Source organism: Gnatocerus cornutus, chromosome 1 (genome assembly GCF_029298725.1).
Source record: "Gnatocerus cornutus isolate USDA-ARS CGAHR chromosome 1, icGnaCorn1.1, whole genome shotgun sequence".
Classification (NCBI taxonomy): domain Eukaryota; kingdom Metazoa; phylum Arthropoda; class Insecta; order Coleoptera; family Tenebrionidae; genus Gnatocerus; species Gnatocerus cornutus.
In genome coordinates, this window is record NC_142233.1 from 28,460,771 (window position 1) to 28,485,035 (window position 24,265).

The 24,265-nt window shown below is 31.3% G+C and overlaps 1 protein-coding gene across 4 annotated transcripts in view; it reads left to right on the forward strand.

Annotated features, from left to right (window-relative positions):
• LOC148181297 (mesotocin receptor-like) overlaps positions 1-24,265 on the forward strand; it is an 83,613-nt gene that overhangs the window by 33,501 nt on the left and 25,847 nt on the right. For 3 of the 4 annotated variants that reach the window (XM_088046736.1, XM_088046746.1, XM_088046718.1), the window contains exon 2: positions 8,859-8,930. The exons of the other annotated variant lie outside the window; for it this stretch is intronic. The gene's annotated coding sequence lies outside the window, so the exon portion shown is untranslated. The remainder of the gene's footprint in view (positions 1-8,858; positions 8,931-24,265) is intronic. 4 annotated transcript variants of the gene reach the window in all.

Genomic DNA, 24,265 nt, shown 5'->3' on the forward strand with positions numbered 1-24,265 from the left:
TTAAGGTAAAAGTAAAAACTCCAAAATCCTGACCTTACTTGGCGTCATTGATATACAAAAAATAACCTTAACAACAACGCAGAGCATTTTGTTCGTTAATAATGTACCTATGCGTAGTAACTATAGTAACCTTAGTAATCATTGGCGTAGCTTGGAAAATTGGAATCAATTTCTTTTCTTTTTTTCTTAAAACTGAGACAGCAATTTAAAAAACGAATCTTGCCAAATTCTTTCATTTACAATAAGCTGTAATGGATTTTTGTCCGCCTCTATTTCAAAATCACCCTGTATTATAAAAGTAAAAACATCATGAAAGACTACAGCACAAGAAACGTAACCTCAAACTAACAGCACAACTTCTGTTGCATTATTGGTTGTATATAGACTAAATACCAGTATAAAAATAGTGTTAACATAATAATCTACTAAGTTCTTATTAAAAGATAATAAGATCGCCCGGCACCGGTTTCTATCAATGTTTATACCAAAGTTGTGTTTTATTGGTATAACGCAGGGTCCTAATTCTACGTTTATCGGAGAATTAGGTAGTTTTCTTGAAGCACTTGATGAATGAATAAAACTCTATTTTTATTTTAAATAACGAGGTATATTAATAACGTAAATGGTAAATTGGGTGAAGTATTACAAGAATTGATGTGATTATTGAACGGTGGTTGATTTGGTACTTGTTCTCTTACAACTATACAGAAAAATCTTAGAAAGAAGTAAAAGAAGAGAGGGTAGTTTTATGTAGATGTGATTGGTAGGAAGTGAAGAAGTGGGAATCAGTAGCAGGTGGCGGACTAAGGGTTCGGGACTTTCTCACGCCTTTGCAGGTGGCTGGATCAGAGTTCGGGAATGTTCATGCTTATTAGTAGTAATTAAAGAAGTATTAATATGGTCAGACCAACAGGATGTAAAAAGTAATAAAATCAGAGTTGGGGATCAAGACAGGGGTGCGGTTTAGACAAGAAGAAATAGCGAAATATTAAGAATTACATACGAGTCTGATTAGAGTCGCAACAATCAATTTTTCTTGAAATGTTTGTATGTTTGAGAACATAAGTGTATCTTTTATTACGGTACCTACTCGAGTCACAAATCAATATTGGTACAATTACGAAATCTAAAAACTTGCCGTTTGCAGAAAAATAGATCGATAAATGTGTACGCCCGACAGTTCTATTTATAATGGAAAAGACAAATGTGTTTTCACAGACCGGATAAGCCAAGAATGCATTTAACTGCTTGGCATCATTTACATCGCAACTCTTCATCTACATTAGTCCTTTACTAAGTACCCTCATATGAAAAAGCTGTCATCTCTATTGAGTTTTTTTTTCAGTTGGATCAACAGAAAAATCATCAGGTTTCTTTATTTATTTTCATATTGGAGAAATTAAAATTACTTCCGTTTCGCGAAAGGTTTAAAAAAAGTCAAGGAAATGTCTAGTTTTAGCTTTTATTTATCCTGAAAAAAATGGAGCATAACATAAAAATAATAAAATCGGAAAAATTAAAGCCATTTCTATAAAGGAGAATTGATGCTCAAACCCTGAAAGATGATTTTATTTTAAAGAGAGAAAGTCTTAAAATTCAAATAAATGTTTGCTCATTTGCTTGCGCTTTGAACATATTACAGGCGATTTCTGAGTTGGTGTCCGCTAAGTCATAAAATGATTGGAACCCATGAAAGGTACCAGAGCTTCTCAAACACAAAACCGACCGTAAAAGATTGAAGAAATTTTGTAACTTCAATTATCCCCGATTATATCACCGCTACTTCAATATTATATTTATTTTGTATTATTTTATTTCTTTGTTTAAATGAAAATTAGGCAGAGGGCAAACCCTGTTATTTTTCACAACCTTTTTTGGATCAGTTTTGTTACTGCTGTTCTATTATTGATACCGTTATGGTGGTTTGTTGTTTTCCTTTTCCAACCCCTTAGTCTTAGTCGAGGGTCGTACTCGTACATACCACATTCACAAAAGAAAATCATAGGTCGGGTAAATAGGATGTAATTATTACTGATTTACAGCAGCCTCATTTTATGGCTTAGAGGACACCAACTCAGAAATCGCCTGTAGAACGGTTGGCGGGCGGAAAACTTAAAATTTAGAAATTTTCTTTTTTAAGATCAAGTCAAAATAGCCCACATCTTTTTCTAAAATTCTTAATTTTGATAATTTCTGTGCTACAACAGCAACATTTTTGGAAAGTATATTTGAGTTGTTTATTATCACCACCAAATTGAAAAATTGTAGAGCGGAAAACTCAAATTTTAAAAGTTTTTATTTTTCAGACCAAGCAAAAATTGCCAACATTTTTTGCTAAAATTTGTAATTTTAATAATTTCGATGCTGCAAGGATAAGAGTTACAATTTTTGAGTCGTGCATTAACTCAACCAAATTCAAGTTCAAATTTTAAAAGCCTTTATTAGACAAACCATTATGCTTATGGAAAACAAAAGCGCAAGAGGAAAGTTTCGTAAAATAATACGAATAACTAAAAATACAGATAAATGGGGAACACCCTCACCACTGAAGAAAAAATCTACGAAAAAAAATTAAAAAAAGTAAACTAGCTAAAGGCAAATTATATTTTACATCCGCCCAATGAAAGTAAGTAACTTCCAATGTTTGCTAAACGAATAATTTATATGAAATGAAATTAAGCGTGTCCATGTTGTTGTAAAAGCATTATAATCTTATTAAAATGTCACCATTAAAGTACCTTTTAAATTTATCTCATTGTTCTCCTACAAATGTATTGAAAGAAATAAAAACTTACACGAAGATTAGTTTAATTGTTGTTCTCTCTCAAAACTATGAAATATGGGTACAGCACTATGTGGAATTACTGTAATAACATGTTAACAAATGGTTCCCATAACTGCATTTTAACTAATGTTAGTCGTAAACAGAACACAAGGTAACTTTACTTGATTTCAGCATGAGCAGATTTAAACAAGCTACACACTAAACTGCATGTAATACAGTTATATAAAGTATTTATATTAAAAACTTCTCTTTTGATGCGGTTTGAATTAAAACACATTAAAACATGCGCATACAATTTTAATTAAAACTCCCACATAAATTCTTTCGAATTCCAAACCGATTGAAGAGGAGTCACATCGAGTTGGAGAATGCAAGAAGTATTGCTAGCCACAGTCGTTGATCTTTAGCAGAGGCCAATATTTCTGTCATTAGAAAATCGTATTTCTTTAAGCTTTTCCTAAATAATGGTGATTTACGAGCAATGATCTTTAGGATAAGACATACGAAAGTCGATGTTTTAAGACAAAACTGGAGGCAAACAAATGTGGAGCAATAAAACCAGAATTAATCTTTTGTAAAAATCTTTCTTTGTTGTTCAAAGGGTGAAAATGTAAGAAGTAGGAGCAAACATTTTGTAGCAGGATTCGTTCGCAATTAATTAATTGTGATAGCACCAGATTACTTCAATGTGAATTTATTTAGGCCCGTTTTTGATTACACGTGTTATTAAGTTTGGAGATGACATGCGGCCACTCGGATTCAAGTGCCAATTTTTTGCATTTGTAAATATTCATCCATACATCAATTTTTTGTGATTCAACAAGATGTATGTATATCGATATGTGAACACTGATTTGTTGTAACACAGCGTGATAATTAAACGTTTTATGTATTTTTCGACTCAAAAATTAAAATGCGCAGTTCATGTGAGATCTATCGCGTCCGGAAATTGGTCGCCTGTAATTCACATGTTAAAATTTATTATATTGAAAATTTACGAGTAGGTAGGCATTTTGTGATTTAATTGCTATGTTTAAATATTTGTAAATGAATTTGGCAAATTCAACAATTACATTAAAAGAATACACACTGTATTAATTATTTAAACCCTATTTTCAATAATGTTATGTTCTCTGGGTAAATTATAACAGTCTTGAAGAGTGTAAAATCTATTAAAATGTCCTTTGGCATTGCCACCAAAATTACCTCTTAACTGTTTCCACTATTTTTTTAAGTTTTATTTATCAAACGCTAATCGGAAGTTTGTAGAAAATTGTTGAAGAAGAAGTCGACAGCGTTTTACCACAGTTAAACAGTTTGTCATTTTGTCAGTTTCCTTCAGGTTCGTACGAGTTATTTGGAAAGTTATTATAGTGTGGTTATATTAGCGAAACACGTATCAAAATAGAATAGAGTCTGGCAATACACAATACGCAATCTGGATTAAATCAAATTGTGTAAATACAGACGCGAACTTGTAATAAAACAGATTATTACATGTTTGTATACAAACACAAACTTTATAGAAATTTAACAAGGAATGCCTTGTTTTGCATTTTATGCAAATCAACAGTGACATTAGCAGAATATAATGCTAGATATATGTGTTGTTTTTTTTGTTGAGTTTTTTATTGCAAAATTATAATCACAGTCTTCTCAAATATCGGCAACAGTCAAAGTTAGAGCCATATAATTTCGTACATACAATAGTTTTAAGCAGTAATTAATTCTGCGGGTTGTGGGTCGGTCAATAGTGTCCGATTCATGATCATAAAATAAAATTGGGGTTTACGGTCTCACTATTTCAACTTGAGTTCTGGAACGTTGAAAATGATGTGAAATTTGGTCAGTATGAGACATGAAGTTCTGGTTTACAGAAATATTATTGCTTTCAAGAAAGAAATTTAAACCAATAACTGTAAATATCTAAAGAATTTGTAAAGATAAGGTACAACTAGAAATGTAGAAAATCAAGAAATCCCAATATAATATAAAGAATATAAATTTTTACATTTTTTCAGTATAATATGATAATATTTTCGTAAATCTCGTGACACTTTTCCGCTGTTTTTATGGAAAACCTTCTTATCTTAAGAACACGTAAAGTAGAGGACAATTTATATAGGTGTGAATACACATAAAAGTTAGGTATGTTGGGGCGTCAATTTATAGCTTCAACAGAACATCATTTGAAAATCCTTCGATACTTTAATACTGACATCATTTCAAAGCACTTATTGTTAGTTTTTCAGTGATTTTATTACATCGATGCAATCAAATGGGGAATTTCTAAAACTTGGAAATTAAGTAAAACCGCTTACATTAAGATTAGTTCATTGCAATTTACTAACTGACTTAAAGAGATTGCTTAATGCGACCACAACAAAAGTAATTAAGCAGATTGAATTATGATAATAACAGGTAAAATGGTGAAGCATTTTTCTTCCAACATTTCAGATTATCTGGAAAATGTAAATTATGTTAAAATTTTAAATTTAAGAGAGAATTATCTGTTTTAAACGGATTCAAATTAAGAAATTAATCTTCTTGCGTTAGACAAACATTTATACAATAACAGTTAATTATGACATTAAAAATTTAATTCATTAGACCTTCCCAAATTTATTTTATTTTTTTTTATTCCGTACCTTATGATATTAATATTAGCAGGCATTCTGCGTACCAGTAAGTGTCAGAAAACGTTTCAATCAAAATAATGTATTAGAGTAATAAAGGACGAACGTGATGATCCATCTATTCCAAAGCCATCAGTTTAAAGCTGTCACCCGGAACATCCACGAGGAAATTTAAAAGGCCAAAAACCCCCTGTATGAATACCAAATCTATATTGTTTTTGTTAAATTATTCACATCAGATAGGTTTAGGGTAATCTGTAGTGACGGGAATATCGAAAATGCCGGAAGTTAAAAGCATCCTCAGATGGCAATGTTGCTTTATATTTACTCAGATAACATGCTGATGGTTTGTCGATATTGTGCGTTGGCCTTGTTTCCAAATTTTAAACAAACCCTTTGGTTGTATGCTAATATTATGCAAATCGCTTATTATTTAGACAAGTCAAAATAACATTCTGATATGATAATCAAATATATTAATTAATTTTTCCTTTCTTATTTCTGGTGAGGATGAGTCCCCAATTCTTATCCGGATTTGCGACATGCAAACTGAACCATCTGATATTTCCCAAACAAACGAGAATATAATAAGATCAAAAGTTTTGTTTGTCTTTGATCTCTACTCAGTAAGCTCCTAAGTGAGCTATTAGTAAATAGAAGGATTACTGATAAATCCAAAATTAGATTCCACTCTAATCATGGTAAGACTTACATTAATTATAAATTAGTTTGCCAATTCCTAGACGCAACAATTGCCACAAATTAATTTAGTTTGTTGGTCTACCAATCTTTGCTCTGGGAATTAGTTCGTGGGTACATAAATACACAATAATTGCATCGCCAAGACTTAATAAAAAGAGTATTTAAAAGTATTGTCTTTACATTAATTTTGTTGTTCTTACTTTTCAGTTTTAATTGAGTTTGCTTATTATCAACAAGAAAAAATTATGTTTTTAATTCGTTAACATTACCATATTAACAATTAAGTACAAAACAACATTCCTGTAATTAAAGCCGCTTTAAAAAATATTTTTTTCAGTCAACAGTAGGATTTTTACTGCGAAGTTCTTTGCTGATATGCGGCAGAGTTTCCATTTATAATTTCATTAAGAGATCAAACAACAAATCAATTGCTAATCTTGATAATCCATTAACAGAAAAATATCGAAAAGCTCCCGAACATCAAAGAGCACGGGACTCATATTAAATCGTTTTGTCTAATGTAGCAAAAAGATAAGATAAAACAAAACTGTGTCTAGCGTTTGTATAGCTTTTAGAGAAACTTATTAGATAATGCTCAAAATTGCATAATGGAATGCGCTTGTGGAGTTTACACGGAAGATTTAAAACATTTTAACGTCGTTAAAGATTCCAATAAGAGATCTAATATCCAACTTTTAATTACGATTATTTTTTGTTACAAATTCCCTAAATTTGTAAATCTAACATTAATTTTTCAAGCTCTTCAATTTTTTGGGCTTCGATAATGTTCAAATTTCAAGCTGACCATTTTCTATTTACAGTGAACAAGAACAATTTATCCGAGAATTTATCTCTTTTTTATCTATTTTTAAATTACTAAAAATAGCTGTCAGCTGGATAGTAACAACTAATTACAGCATTAAATATGTAAGAAAAATGTACGTATAAATTAAGTAATTAATAAACTATCAAAAGCTTCATCAATCGTAAAATTTCGAGTAAACCCTCGAATATACACTGTCAAAAGCGACATTGATAAACGATGCAAGCAATGTTCCATCTAGTTGAGAAACATTGTCATCGAAACAGATATTTTACATTAAGTTAACCCGTGAGTAAAAATTCCTTATATCGATTTGTTACAATAACAAAACGATTTATTACTTACTGCATCAATTTATTACAATTTTGAAAAGGGATCACAAAAAGAACACAAAAATGCGCTGATTTAGTTTTGATCACCCTCAGTCTTCTCCTCAGTCGACTTTCATATCACCTTCCGGTTTCTCCTCATCATTCTCAGTTTTCTCCTCATTCTCAGTTTTTTCCTCATTCTCGTTTTTCTCATCATCCTCGACTTTCTCATCATTCTCTGTTTTTGGCTCGTTCTCGGCGTTTTCGTTATTCTCGACTTTTTCATCATTCTCGGTTGTTTCATCGTTCTGGTCCTCTCCACGGTTTCCCCGCGATGGACTCATACCCCATAATTCGTCCTCACCATCACCAAAATGCAGACCCCATAACATTTCCTGATCTTCATCATAATAGTTCCCAACAAAAGTATATTTAGGTCCAGAATCCCCCATTGAACCAAACACTGCGGTGTGCGAAATGACACAGGCGGCCAGCCCCAAAATCATAAATATAATCCCAAAAGGGTGAATACGACATCTACACTCCATCAGTAATTTCGAAAAAAGTGACACTTTGAGCGACCAATTTGGCAATTGAGTTGGTTGCCTAAGCGATCGATTTTAAGGAGCACGCGATTTGCGGAAATATCCGCTCAGAGTTCTAAATATTATGAAAATGCGCGTTTCGTGGGAATTGTTCTAATATAAAATGATTAAATTTATTCAAGTGGTGGCTTCTGTTTATGCTTACAAAGACGCCAAAAATTTGTACTTGACATGTTTTCAAGCGAACTCGTTTTATTTTTTGTTAATACATATTTTATGTGCGGACAGTCGGTCCAGGTTGCAACTTCTAAAATTTTCATTGTGTAATTCGCTCCTGTTGCAAATGTTGCAATGGTGCCGCTGTTATGTGAATTGGATTTTGGGGTACAAGAATCGTATCAATTCTGTCAAAATTCAATTTCTTTTTTATCGTTTCAAGCAGCGGTGGCATCTGAGGGAAATTTCACTTTACTTTGACTATCCTTTAGGGGCCCGCCCTAATTATAACGTAACCTAAACACACAGCAAATTTTATGTAAACATGGACAAATGATAATTCCTAGGGCGGTAAACGGAACAACAGATGTCAAAGTAAAAACATGTTCAGGATGTGTAAAAGAAATCGAAGAATAATAAAATCCTTTTTATGAAACATTTCATTTTTCGATTTTTCGTACCTTTAGTCCTGCTTGCATAATAAAAACTTTATGATTCCGTTCAGATTTACACAAATTGGGTCTATTACGCAACAATGACATTAGTATTGTGTAACATGGCGGAAGCTTATCATTACTGCACAACTAATTGCATCACGGATGCTATTTAATGCTTTAAATTCTAACTGAAATATAATTTTATATAAAAACGGTGGTTTTTAATATCATATCTGCCAATCTATCCGTGTCATAAACACTAATGTACATCGATTAAAAATGCGATCATTTGTCAGTTGGGTGTTCGGTGCTCTCAGAATGAGTAAAAAACGGGTCCTACATTGCCACTCATCCTAAAATGTGATATGTTCCTTTACTTATACGTCATAACTCTTCATTTCAGATAAGAACGAACCTAATGGATCACCAATAACATCATCAATGTTCATTTCCACATCACATTACTGAAACACAGGTAATAAATTTATCTATTTTGAACGCCTACTCTTCAGGTACCCTTAATCTATCCATTTCTCCTCATCAATATACTTAGGGACGCTTTATAGTTATTCGCGTGTGGATTTAACATTATTGATTAAAAACGGTCTTCAGAATTGTAAGTGAAATAAATTTTCGAGATTTACCGCAACCATAAAATCCAACAATGCCAGTCTTAGTCTTCACTTGGAATTTATTGTTTCAAATGATAGCGATTAAAATCTAATAATAATAATGTTCCTGGGTTATGGGTTGATGCTACTCGAGAAGATTTTGAAAGAGGTCCTATTAACAATTTCTCTTTGAACATTAATACAGCGATGAAATCTAGTACAGTAGATTTTGATATTAAAAAACTTTTGACAGGATAACGGATGAGATTTAGTGCTGAAAATATGACAGATTTGTTTCATGCAGCGGACGTTGTGCTAATGTACTTTATTTGGATTCTAATTTAATTTAGCTTGGTTTTAATATAACGCAGCTGATGGAACCATCTGTGGAAGAACAATAATTTTATTTCGCAATTTTCTCAATAACCGCACTCTGATTGTATTGGAATAGTAATAGGAAAAGGGATATGCAACCGATTGACTATTTGTTCCTTTCTCGTCCTCAACAGTGCATTCATGTAACTTAATAATGCAAATAATTTGCAACGCAGATTCTTGTTTTCGTTACTGTTTTCCAAGATAATATTTTCATGTTATGCTTTGTCTATGTTACCGGAGCATTTTATCTCATAAAATGTCTATTTCGGTAGATGCCCGGAAAACTTTTGAGTAGAAGAATGAGATTGTGTAACAAATCCAAGTATTGTAATAAAATTCTTTTGATAAAATGTAGGTACATATATACTAAACTGTTAGCATGTTATAATTAGGAAAGTCTAATGTCTAGAATCAACATGTTTATTTGATTTTATATAATTTGGCAGTGCACTCGGAATTAAATCTGGCAGTCTCTGATTGTTTTTCACAAAAATATCTTAGAGTATTGCCTGTTTACTAATTTATTATTATGGTCTAATGAATAAGAAAATTTCTCATAATTTTATAAATAAACAACCGCCGAAGTTTGCATAACTTCAACTTCTGTAAGAATTTAACTAGAATTCGAAACTTGCTCGGAGAAACAATGATTACAATGTAATAGCTACAAAAGCTACAATTTAAAAATAGATCAAATAGAAGTCTTCTTTAGAGAAACTGCATCAAAGTATTTCAAACGACGCGACGCCGACGACATAAAAACTCAAGAATTTAAATAAACGCCTTCAAAAGAGAAAAGAACGAATAAAAAATTTCCAATTTTTTGTTACTCAAATAAAGTGTTGCCGACTTAATTGTTTTAATTTTACACTAATCATCCAACTTCAAAGTGACAAAGATTTTAATTATTTAAGTAGGTATTAAAAAGAACTTTCGGTGACCAAAAAGCAATTCTGGTACTATAAACTTAAAACTGGAATAAAACCTTGCTTATTTGATATGTAAATATTTTCTCAATGAAGTAAATACTTAGTTAAAATTTTATTCAGACAGATTTATAGTTTGAGAGAAAGTTATTTTTCACTGTCAGGGTGACGGTAAATTTCTCATCCGCAAAGTGAGCTTCTATGTTATTACGTACAGCATTTTTCATTGAGAGTTTCTGTAAAGTCGCTAAAATAGCGGAATAAATTTTATCGGTGAGAGAATCTTTGATCGTTGAATCTACAGAAACAGTCGTGCGATTTGCAAATACAAAATTTTATTATTATTCATTGCATAGCAATAGGTAAAATATTGTAATGTATTTAAGTATAATACCACATTTTATTCACGCAAAGAATAGTTACTTGTTTACCACGGGCAAAAAGTGTTTCTTTTTTAATGGCCGAGGCGACAGCCGAAAAATGGCAAAATGGCCCTTTTTGGCCGTGATACACACAAGATCATTAAATTTACGAGTTAATTAATTTTTATTTATGATTTATTGATCTAATCATGTGTAGCTTCACAATTTGTGTGAATTAGGTATGATGTGCTTTTGCTTTTTGTTGCACTTTACAGCAGTTTGTCGATATGATTTCACCCAAATAATTATAAAATTGGGGGTATTGTCCGTATCTTGGTGTAATTTAAAAAATTTACGATAGATGGGGTAACCCTAGTAAGGACAAAAATGAAAGCAGCCAGAAAACGCAGAACTGAAAATTCAGTTTTTAGTTAAGGTGGCCAAAAAAAAACAGTTTTTGAGGGCGTGACTTAGAGAATAATTTTTAAACCTACGTTGGTTGGATTAAAACATTGAAAAAGTAAGTCACACCTGGTTCGTTGTCGTGAAAATATTATATGACTTTATTTCATGCCTCTAATAATGTATTTTTAATTGAGAAAGAAACATTAACTTTTGTAATAATTTTCGTTTATTTTTTTTGATATTGACAATTTTACTTTTAATTCAGCCTTTCAAAATTATACTACTAGCCACTTCAAAAAAAAAGTTATTTTCTAAAAACGAGCAGGAAGAAAGATGGTCGTGTCTGATGTGTGGACTCTGCGCACATAATGACTGCACTGATGAGAATTTAATGTAATTTTTCCAATTTTATATTCATATTTTAGTCTCTTACATTATTTTCTATTATTTTTATTAAGTAAGTTTTAAAGTGAAATCACTTTATTATTACATATTATTTGTTGATCCTAATTATGTCATTATTTTAACATTAAAACACAAGACTAGCATAAATGTTAATTTATTAACATAATAAAGCCTAGGTAGGAAAATATAAAATAATGATTTCAAGGAATGATTTTTACCGCTGATGTCATCGAATTTTAATGAAAGTTTCGTTAAATTTATTCCTGATAACAAACCTTCAACAAAGTCTTTTATACTTTAGCAGGATCCCAAGTCTTTTATTTTCCATTTTTAATTTAAAAGTTTCTGATTTATTGCATTTATTAGAGAATTTTTTGCTCACCCTTTGTGCTTTTAAGCAGACCGTTATAAAACCACCTTAACCTCAAGTAAGGTCAGTTTTTGAACTATGCGGAACTTTCAAGTTCAAGGAACAGAACTATTGTAAAGAAACTTCAAACTCTGTTACTTTTAACGCAAATAAAAGCAAATTGCCGTTGAAATAAAGTCTAAAGTGTTTAGTTTACGATGATAATAATTAGATTTTAGGATTGGGATTGTGCCAGTTTCACAATATTACAATAAACTACACACTACTATATTGCTTATCACATGTTCCCAGGATAAGGAGTCTCCATTACAATTTTCTATTCCTTATCAAGAAAATTTACATAAAATGCTTGAGATTAAAACTAACGAATATTTAGGTTAGATAATGAAAAACTTAGAATTTTATCTATAATTTATTCAAAGTTGATTTTTCAAGGTTTTTAAAATGCGATCTGAATTAACATTGATACAATCTTATTTCCTCAATCTAGAAGTTTGTTGCTTTATTTTGTCAACAATTAATTAGATATCTTTTATTTGCCTTTTTCTTTGGTTCCAGTTTCTTGAAATGTTTGCAATGACAGACAAAATTGTCCTGAACATCTATTCCCTCCTAAAAAAATATTGAATCCCCCGTGATTTATTAGTTTTTATTAAATTCTTACACCGTTTGAATTATTGAATTCCTTTATCGTTAGCTATCGCTTTCATCTCCAGAAAAATTCTGTGAAAGGCGCCTCCTAATAGAATGAAGTTAATAAGCAAACATGGCACTTTCCAGTGATGTATTAAACTCATTTTAGTTCGAAAACGATTTGGTTCTCACAAATTTAAACCCAACTGAAAGAAATTGAGCCGTTTCTGACTCGTGCTTTCAATTCGTTTTTGTGCACTTGGAATACGACTCTTACACAGATCACAGTAGTTGTTTTAAGAGCATTAGTCGAAAAACGATTTCGCTGATTGGATGTTGGAAGAAAATCAATTAAAACGAACACATCTTTTGGCCTGGAAATTACAACATTTCGTCTCGAATAGAAATGTCGCCTATATCAACTTATAAATTATTAATATCTCTTCTTTGGCAGTTTTTACCAAAATTGACTAGTTGGGACTAACAACTTTTGATGACTCGTTGGCGAAAAATTAATTTTCAGATTTTCCAACAAATATCGCAAAGAGCAAAACTAGTTTTTCTGCTTGAAGAGTAACAGGATGTAAAATTGAGATAATAAAATGATAATAATAATGAATTTGGCAATAAATTACGTATTTCATTACCAAATATTTAAGCAGGTAAATGTCGTAAGACTCGTTCTCACAGTTACGGCCATCACATGTCACAATACATGAAACGACCCATTTTTTGAGCCGGTTCTATTATCTGACAAACTAAATTAGCCTCTAGGTCCCTTAATAGATGAAACAAACAAATTTTACCTTATCTTTGATCTCGATCTGTTCCATCATTTCTTTTTTTGTCCCTGTCTGAAAAACATTTTTCACGAAGCTGTTAACTGGGACCATGTATTTTAAAAATTTGTTACCGGTTGCAACCTGTGAAAAGATCGTCCGAACGGTAAGATTTAATGTGAAAGCATTTTGCCGGAAAGACTGTGACACCAAAGATAAATGCCATTTATTGAATAACCAAACAAAAATAAATTGCACGTATTGATCCGACCATCGTAAATATGATGCGGTAATCCTGCAGGCAATGGAGCAGCGAGTTTTGGCCTTTTGCTCTTTTAAAAAGTCGTGCTAAAGTAAAGCGAAGCCACAAATCTGGGAAAAAGGGTAACGATTATTATTATTCCGCTACCATAAGAGGGAGGACAATTTTCAAATCAAAACGTATTGCCCAAATTGAATATAAAGTTAATAAAAACATTGCTGAAAAAACTTTGGAGATAAATTCTTGAGACGTTGACGTTATCTTTCGCCGCCACAAAGAGAGTCAGCATAAATTACGCCAACAAAAATTCTTTAATTTTTATAGCCGGTTTTGAAAGACTTGCGGAGTATAGATAAAAGTACTCGTTGACGAATATTGTCGGAACAGCGGTGATGTGATAAGTCATTTTCATGCTACGCCAATCCTACTGCTTTAATATTAGTCGGATGTTTGGAAAATGTCTGCATTTACATAAATAAATCAATTTCCCAACCTCGAATGTTACAGCTCGTTGCATGCAAAATTGCTGGCACAACTGCACTAATGGGATCGCCCCGTCGGTTTTTATTAACTCAATGATTTTTTTGGCCAACTAATGTCTTGAAAAAAATCCCTTTTCCGCGGCAATTAAACTGTGAAAAGCGATGACTAAATGTGACGTGCCATTTAACATAAAACACAAATGAAGTAATTTAGATTCTGGTCGAAAATTGATTTAAATTCATCGACATTTGTGTACGGGTCGGAAGGATTTGATGATTTTTTGCTTGGAATAAAGAAATAAACTTTGACGTTTCCGTATTAGGTATAGCATAAAATTTCAATTCCAAATGCGAATCCTGCTAGCAAATATTTACAAAGAAACATAGTCAAGCTAGTGTAACTCATCCGGCATGATAGGAACTCCGTCTAGATATTAAGAATATCTGATGCCTAAAGCAATGCGTACCGTTGCTTCTTTCACTGGCACTTGTCAAACCGACTTTCAGCTTCTGTGAATGCACTCCTAGAAACCGTGAAATTATTACAGCGTAACAATATTTAAGCATGAAGAGTTTTGGCGAAACGGTCAGTTTAGTTTCTTTTTTTTTTTGAACAGACGTTCAGTTGTTGCCTTTACAAGTTGTCACCTCTTTTTTATCCGACAACAATTCTGAGGTTTACATATGACTTCCGAATATCAAAAGCAGACCCCTTTGTATGCTTGTGACAAGGAATAAGAAAAATATTCCGCTTCATAGTCGTGGTCAACAGTAAAGCCAGTGAAATTTTAATATAAATTCCCACCGGACTTTGAGGCAAACTCAAACCGCCCAAACTTTTGGTAATGAAAAGTGAATTCACACTTCAGTTGATAAATTTAACAATTTCGATCGCAACATGTGTGTTAAAAATTGCACGGGTTTGAGAACTTTGACGGTGTACTTCGTGTTTGTAGCCATAAACCCTAAATAAAAAATGCAAATTTTAATCTGTGCTGATTCTGCTTGCTGTAATTTGGAGGCTAGAGTCCTAGAAGATTTGAGATGACACTGTGTCCGACAGAACTAAATTATTTTTCACTAAAGTTGTAACAGAATTACTTCATAAATTAGACTATATTGTTCTTGCTTTTCCGTCCCTGGAGCAGAACCAGACTACGCATACGAATAGGTTTTTTGCAATTTAGCTCCTGTCTATAAAATTATGAGTTATGAGTCCGACAATTTCTATCGCAAATTGAGTTATTACATGACAGTAATAAGAATTACGAGCCCATAATGCGCACTATTCATTTATTAATAATTGTAATTCATGTGAAACCGGAATATCATTTGCTCCTCGAAATATTTTTAATGTTGTTACCCCAGAGAGGGGCTTTACATGTGCAAAAATGTCGATTTATTACCCGATTCTTCTGTTTTGTTGTCGATTTTTTCTTCATTGTCAAATGAATCTACAGGTGAAGTTCAAATATGTGTCTAATAAAGGAACGTAAAAAATACGTTTGTAATGAAATCTTCGCACTTTCAGTGTAAACGCAATTTTATTTATCAAGAAAATAACTCAAAGCTTAAATAAGTAGGCTATAATAAATTATACCACCAAAAGAAGTCAAAATGTACGTAATTGAATTTCACAATTTGTTCCATGTTTGTTATTTGTGAGCAAAAAATCCCTTAAAAATACAAATCTGTGTTTTGCCTTTTAATGTTTAAAAACGTTACCAAAACATTTTATTTCTGATTAGTTTCAATAAATTGACGAATACTGCACTGAATATTAGATCGAAATTTACATATCGAATAAAACTGATCGAACGTGTTTAATTATTAAACACTTTACCGTTGACGAAGATTTAATTAATTCAGTAAGTATTAAACTTCAAACGCCGTTTCTGATTTGCTATGACATCAATGGAAAATCAAGTGGTAATTTCGAAATAACTGAAAATTGGAAAATTATAAACAAAATAGTGACAATTAAGAGCGTCGAAGTGTGAAATAGATTTATTAAGTACGCCAAGATTAATATTGTCAAAAACAGCAGTATATCTATATTCTGTTTAACATTTTAAAAATTCGTTTTATGTAAGTTTTCATTTATACATGGTTTTCACTTATACATGGCAAGTCAGTAGTTTGACATATGTCACATAATGATTCGGTTTATTGTTAATAAAATCGTAATAATTATAAACAAACAATATAAAAAATAATGTACAATACTGTCGCAAAAATCTCATAGCAAAAGCTCGCTTACACGCCACCTCCGGCTACGTCGTCGCTTGTACTGTAAATAACTATTTTATTCGAGCAATTGTAAGTAAGATTTGTATAACATTTTTTGGGCGATAAAACATCTAAACAGAAATTAACAATATGGTAAAAATTGCTTTACATTTTAAGTGTCTCTAAGCGGTCAGTACAATCTGACTTTTGCCGCACGGCTAAAAAGTAAAGTTTTTTAATATTGACATACTCTAATTACTCTTAATACTGTTTGTCTAGGGTTTGCATAATTTGAAACATTTCCTAAGATAATACAATCATAATTCGTAAATTTTATTTAGCACTTTCTATCTCATGAAAACGAAAAAATATCTCTGGTGAAGCATAACAGAAAACGCAATTTTGTGTACATTTAAAAATCAACGCTATTGGATAACACAAAGTGGATTTGTAAGTTCAACTCCACATACATACATGAGATAAAAAATGTACAGACAGAAATTAGAAAAAACGTTCATGACACGCAAGAGGAGAAATTCGTTACAATTTTATTAAAATTACAGGTCACCCGCAGTAAAAACGTAAATTCAAAAATTTGCAATTTGCGTCATACGGTTTTGAAGGCTTATTGTTTCATTTACGTTTGCTGAAAGAAGGACGTTAAATCCTTAGAGTTGTCGGTTTTACAAACAAATTAATTATGCCCAAACTTTTTTCGATAAAAAAAATCATGCATTCAAATTTTAATTAAATTTTATGCGCGCGTTTGTAATTTTAAAACAAGCGCCCCCCAACGACTAAAACTAAATTTTCTTCATTCAGAATCAGGTGTAAAATGTTCTTAGTCTCCAGTTTAGTATTTGTGTGGAGACAGATGAATCAGATGATCTACGCCAAACGAATTTCAAACCTGGAAGTGGATGTTTGATGTAAGTAGCTGATATTATGCACATGCGAATTGGGAATTAATTTCGTATGTAGATTCGGGTAAAGGTCAACTCCATCATCCTCCTAATGAATACTAAGATTGATCACTTTTGATTCTCACATATTAGTATTCCGACAGTTTGAAACTGCATTAGCCCACTTTTTATTAAAATAACTGTCTCGAATTACCATTCAGATTTATTTAATTAAGAAAGAGAAGAACTCAATTAAAATTCTTTAATATTAATTATTTATTCACTTGAACCGCTTAAAAGTTCTTGGAAATACAGAACGTTGTGTTAGATCTCCTATAGTAATAAGTAGTTTTGGATAAGATCAATAAATAATCTGTTATTAATAGAACCCCTCGATGAAAAGCAGTAATAACAGCTATTGATTGCGTGTTAAATCAAGCTATAAATTATTAGTTTGATTTTGTAGTACGTTTGGTTCTTGGTACAAAATTTTAGTCTTGCCAGAGATTAATCCGGAATTATGTATCTCGTAGCATCAACTATCAATTACTCCAAGATGAATGCTACTGACTAATCAGTTTTAATTTTTTTTACATTTTTAAGCCATTTTTCATAGTTTTTTTGTCCACTGCTTAAAAAACAAGTCTGCACTTCAAACGTCTACAAAGTTTTTTGCTTTTAATGGTGGTACATTATTTCCGTCTGAAAAGTTCTATATTCTCGGTAAAACCTGATCGGAAGCCTTCGGTGGTCGAGTGTCTTAAAAGCAAACGCTAATTCCACTTTTTTAATTTAATTTTCTCGACAGACGAGACACTTTTATCAATATGATGTTTATTTAGAGAAATACGTTTTTCACGTAAAAATAATTATTAATTTACGGCTTGATTCTACAAGCTTTTTATTTTTTGTTGAGGTCGATGTCTTCCTGTGGATAACAGGTAAATGGATATTTAAAATTTAATACTTAATTTTTCTCTTTCTTTATGGAGAATCGGAGATACCGACACGCTTTTTACGTTCACTTTATTTATTTTTCAAGCAGATCTCGGGTTTTATTTTGTATCCTGAATACTAAATATGATAGGTCGGGAAAAATTATAAAATTAGGTTTTTTGCTAATTTGAGATGCACTTCTGAATGGAAATTAATGATAATTAATTATATACCAAGAGAGAGAAGACAAATTTGTGGCCCGAGCGTTATTATTTCCCGAGATCTGGAAAATCGAATGTAAATTTAAAAAAATTCTGGCCAAACCGATGGAAAACGGGAAAACTTCGTTAAGTCAAAGTTAGACAAAAACTGGAATGATTTTCTTGCAACAAAGTTTTATAGCATTATATTCATAATTCCTACTTTTTATACACGACCATCTTCCAAATCAGCTTGAATTTGTTGAAAATATTTAAGGTTCCTTTCAGCTGAAAACATCTTTCGTTTGTTTGCGCCCCATCCAAATTTATTCCGTTCCGGTAAATCTGTAACATCTTTTTTTCCGCTCTAATTTAATACTAAAACCATAAATTATACAATCTAAAATAACGAGTCTAATAAGTCGATGAATATTACATTTTAAAGTCACGTAAATAATTGGAACGACAGAATTGCTTCTTTTGGAAAAAATATCACTTGTGTCTTATAAAAATGATAATTGCAAATAAAGCCGCATCTTGCAAGGTCTAAATGATTAAAAGTTGCAAATTTGGGTCTTAAAGAGCAATTATTTTGCAGGAAGGATTTGTTTACAATAACTTTGAGGATTGATCTGGGTCGAAAGTTCTTATCCTAAATTGTTTTTTCTCCCCTAAGATTTTTCTTAATAAGTATCAATTAACCAAGTGAAATTTTAATGGAAAGCACAAAAGATGAAATTCTCAACAGACTTCTTTAATGCGTTCGCGGTTTAACATTAATAAATCGTTAACGAAAAATTGAATCTGAAGAGTTTGATGAAAGTCATTATTAAAAATCCCCCAACTTCAGCAGATGTTATTGCCATTAATCTTAAATTAAAATAAATGAGGAAATTATAACGAAATCCCAAGTTTCCCAGATTTTAATTCGGAATATTTAAAGGAAAACGTTAATTTAATAAACACTTTTCGTACTTTGTAAACATTCCTCCATTTCTTGCTGCTAATGGAACTAAGAAAGTTCGGACTTGAGTTAATTATCATTAATTCAATCTTACAAGGTAAAAAAATAAAACCGCCCAATGTAAAATAATTAAAGTTCAACTTTTCCAACAAAAAAATTTAACTTCCTACACGCGAAACCGCGCACGCTATTAATGCAACAGCTTTAAAACACGCCAATTTTTAGTTCTAGTTTCGTGCGAAACTCGTCCATTATAAATTACCGCGTCTTTTTACAAATTTGATCTTTTATTAAATCTGTTTAAACTTCCGGTAGTAATAACCAATCATCTTTCATGTCATTTCGCTTCTCATTTTTCGTCCCAAATGTCCTCTCTTATTTTTCGGTCGCATCTGTCTCGTCTTGAACATTGATAGCAAATTCTCCAAGGGTTTTATGTCGTCTTCATGGAATAGTTCGTTTCGGTAAACAGAGATAATTTGGTGGGATGAGTCGAGGGGCAGCAGCCACTACTAGCAGTATCGACTTGAGAGTTTTTTTGAGAAATGACATGAGATCATTCGTTCGGAAAGTTTATTTAATTCTGTCCGATTCAGTCTTGGTTTATTGTGTAACGCACCCACAAATGAAAAAAAATAAATATACAGGAACATTTTTTTTAACATCCATCTCGGAATTTTGTCCAGGCAGCGCAAAATCAACTTTTCGTTTAAGTTTTGCTAAAATTTGTAATTAGTCTAATAATACAAATAAAATAAACGGAATTGGAACACAGTAGATAATTAAATTTGATTGATCACTATTATTATTTTCACGTTCATATCGTGCCAAATGCAATAATTTTGACTAAGGGCGTACTCAATAATAAATTAATGAGTCATTAAATGTAAACAAAATTCTTTAACAATTGTCGTGTTATGATTAATTTAAACTTCAATGTTGTGTTTAATTTACACTTTTAACATTCATCTGAAAATATTAACTTGCGTCCTAATTATGGATGTAATTTTTATTATCCACCACCTTTCCCGCCGCCAAAATAATTACAAAAACATCAATTTATCTGCCATTTTCAAATTGCTCATTAATTTCTTTGAAAATTTTGGCTTGTTTGTGTTGTGCGCCTCGACGACAACTTGTCAATTTTCACTTCCTTTCGAATTGAAACACTACTGCACTTAACAAACGAGGTTTTATTTAGAAATTATTACAGCACTTGTATGTTTCGGAGAGTCTTCGCGACAGATCTTATTAATTACGAAGTCGAATCTATTCTTACTTCCTTCTAAGAGTTTTACATATTTATACTAATTTAATATCAAAAGTACACAGATAGAATGAACAAAGAAAGTTCGTAGTTCGTGGTCCTACGTGATCGATACATAACAAAGAAATGCTGAGGTCCAAGTTGATACAGGTTTAAAATTAGAGTAATAGGAATTGACATAAAATATATATACAGAGTGTTATAATTAAAGGTTCTTAACATTTGGTGCGCGCGTCTAGCACGTGCCTGGCGCTAATCCTAGACGCTAACAAAAATATTTGTTCGATTAAATTTACTTAAATTTAATTGAATTGTTAGCTAAACACTATAACCAGGATGCATACATCACACGAAAACTAAAATTAAATTTGCAGTTTATGAACACATTATAAATCGATGTAATGTATTTCGGAATAGACCTGCTATTAATTATGAGTGTTATCTCAATTCATTATGTAATAATTTCCCTAGATATTAATCACAGCGATCAATTAGGTCCGGTTTCGTCAAAGTAGCCAAACTAAGACCAAATTGACACGTGGATAAACGAAAAGACGATTCTAATTAACAAGTGGATTGATTTTAGTCTTCCAATTGTTTAAATAATGAGAAATAATCAATGTTCAAATAAATAATTCATTTTTTACTATTAGCTTGAAAACATGTAATTATGTCGTAAAATTAAATTTCTGTCCCACAATTAGACAAAAAAAGCGTATTTTGGGTTACCTATATTAAGCTAAATATTTGGTGGATATAGAAACAAACGTCATAAATACGTAAATACGCGCGTTAGTAGTAAAAAAACATTTCTGAATCAAGAAAATTAATATCTTCTAAATTATGAAAAAAAAATATGGGTGTCAATTTAAAATAAGAAAGTTGAGTATCGCCTAAAAGATACTAAGACATTTAGAAAAATTTTGAAATCATCAGTTTATAGGAAATTAAAAACCATTTAATTTGTTTTTTAAATTTTTGAAATCGGTTCATAAATAAAAATTCTACAACGCCTGCCGCTTTTAAAAAATCACCCTGTATATGAAATAACGCTAAAAAGGGTTTTATTTCCCTTGGTACACTATTAACCTTAACTTTTTTGGTTATTCAAATCTTACATTTAATATTTAATATCAAAAGTTTTCAAGTGCCTTCCAGATATTTTATCAGGCGGTATTGATTCTACTCAAAGTTCATTCCAAATACTACAAACTGCTCAAATAAGGTAATTTTACGCATGACTTTCCTACAAATGTATTGTTCAAACTAAATAATAAATTAAATTACTAAAAGCACGACAATTTTATTTTAATCATGGCAATATTATAGATTTATTTGTACAACTCTTGACAACTTGTCCGATATTCTCAACAGGAGTCTTATGATCTCTAGTTATTACCGTGTTTGTGTATAGATACCTCCTCTCCTTTTCGCCCTCTTATTATAACCTCCAGGCGGTTTACTTGTACGGTGTTTGTATATTCCGGGTACTCCACAATGTGTTAAACACAGAGCTGTTCTCACATTAAACAAATTTCACTAATCTGCCTTACATAGACTAAAACTGCAATGAAGTTAGAAAGACGTGAAGCGCTTTATATTTTTTTAATTAAATTTAAAGACCTTTGAAATTTATAAGACTTTGAGTATTTTCGTCTTAGTAATGTCAAGAAATTCTTTGCTGTAAAATGAAGGGACTGAAAAGAAACTTCAACTTTTATCTTATACTTTTTCATTGAAAAACTAAACTTTTATGAGTTTTGAAATTACCTTACACTCAATCTTTCGTCACTAATTATTACTGATCTTTTTCATAGGATATTAAGCTTTTCTAATTGATATTAACTCAAAATTAATTAACTAAAGATTACATTAAAGCAAGCATAAAGTTTAAATTAAAATGAGTGTTGAAGAGGCGTAATGAATTTTATTAACGCAAGTTAAATATAGGCAAAAATTCAGTTTTCGGAGATAATAGAGTTCAAGGACCTAATATACGCACGAAAACATATTCTGAATTCCATCAAATCTAATGAAGGGGTTAATAGGAAGTGTCATCGGTTTAGGGCCGTTTTTGTTGACATTATCCCAGTTGAAGTTATTTTCAGAAATTACCAACTGTGTATTCATTGCCCTCATTTTTTCCATTAATCAAATCTTTTGTTTGTGATTTGCATGTGTGTAGCACAAGGTGCGTTGAAATGATTGAATGACCTATTTTCCAGGAAAAGCTAATTGTACTATTGCATTTCAACAGTTTTGAAGAATAAATGCGTACAAACAAATAATTTTTGCACAAGCCAGATAAGCCGCCCATCAAAAAATAGGGGTGAATGTAAAATATTTCCGCAAAGGCCTTTCAAAACGAAGAATGTAAGCATAGATACAACACAAAATACCTAAAATATATAAATATACAGCATGTACCAATATTACCACAAAAAATAAGTATGTATACAGCAAGGTAAAATCTATTAATATGAACAATAATTGTTCCTAAAAAAGTTGATTTTTGTGTTTTAAAGTTATAGCGCTTTAAAGTGGTTAACATTCAACTGATTTATTTAAATAAATTGTATATAAAACTAAGAAGAAATTATGTGGAATTACATATTAATAACCCGTCAGTGAATTTCATTAATAAAAATCAATATTCTCCTTCATTTTCTGGTTTTTCGACTAAATTATTTTTATAAAATTTTGATTATTTCTATTTGGCAACATTTTATTTAAATACGCTGTAACGTGAACGTAAGAAAAATGTTCCAATTTCTTTAAACTGATGTAACTAAATTCTAATTGTAAATTTCGATCAACATTAACACACATTATCCTTTTTTGTCATTTTTGCGGCAATTTTGGAACACCTACCTAAAAATATCTAATAGCTTTGAAATTGTGATAATTAAAAATTTACTGAAGTTGAAGTTTTTGAACACAGTTGTTATCTACAATCAAACTCATATACTACTTAAAGTATGAATTGCTAGACATCAGAAATGATACCACAGTCATTTCCCGTGTCTAATGCTTTAATTACTGGCGATGCTGGACGAAAATGGTAAGAACACTATAATAAGAAAAGCTAACAACTTTGGTAATTATAGAGCTCGAAAACCTTACCAGAAGTACATGTAATGTTGTAGTTATTATAAATTTACAGCTACATCGAGATGGAATTCATTCTTTTGGATCGAAGCTTGTATCATTTTTTTCCAGTATCATAACAGATCAAATGCATAGATTTATGTATGCTCATATGTCTATATACTGAGATTTCTGAATTCCTACACCAATAGGTAAAGACCGGAAAATTTGCAATAAAATGTACATTAGTCGTGTTTATGTTTTCTTATCTTTTTTGTTTACATTTTTTGGATTTTTTAAATGCCTTGAGTTGTTTTTTCGCTGATAATGTTTTTTGAATTCACTTTGTTTTCCACATTTTTTTCATTTTCATTTATATTTACGAATATGAAGTCAACATTTTAAACTTATACCTTCATGCTACGAGTTTAATAACATTTTTAATTAATACTAAAATAATGAGTGCACGCCTAAAGCCGTATAGGAATGCAAATGTAAAAAGCCCAACAATCTAATTCATTCTGAAACGCCGGATTTTTTTGGCGACAACTTCAAACCAGCGACACTGTTAGAACCTTTAATCAATTATCGGTTCATTAGACCTTATCCGAC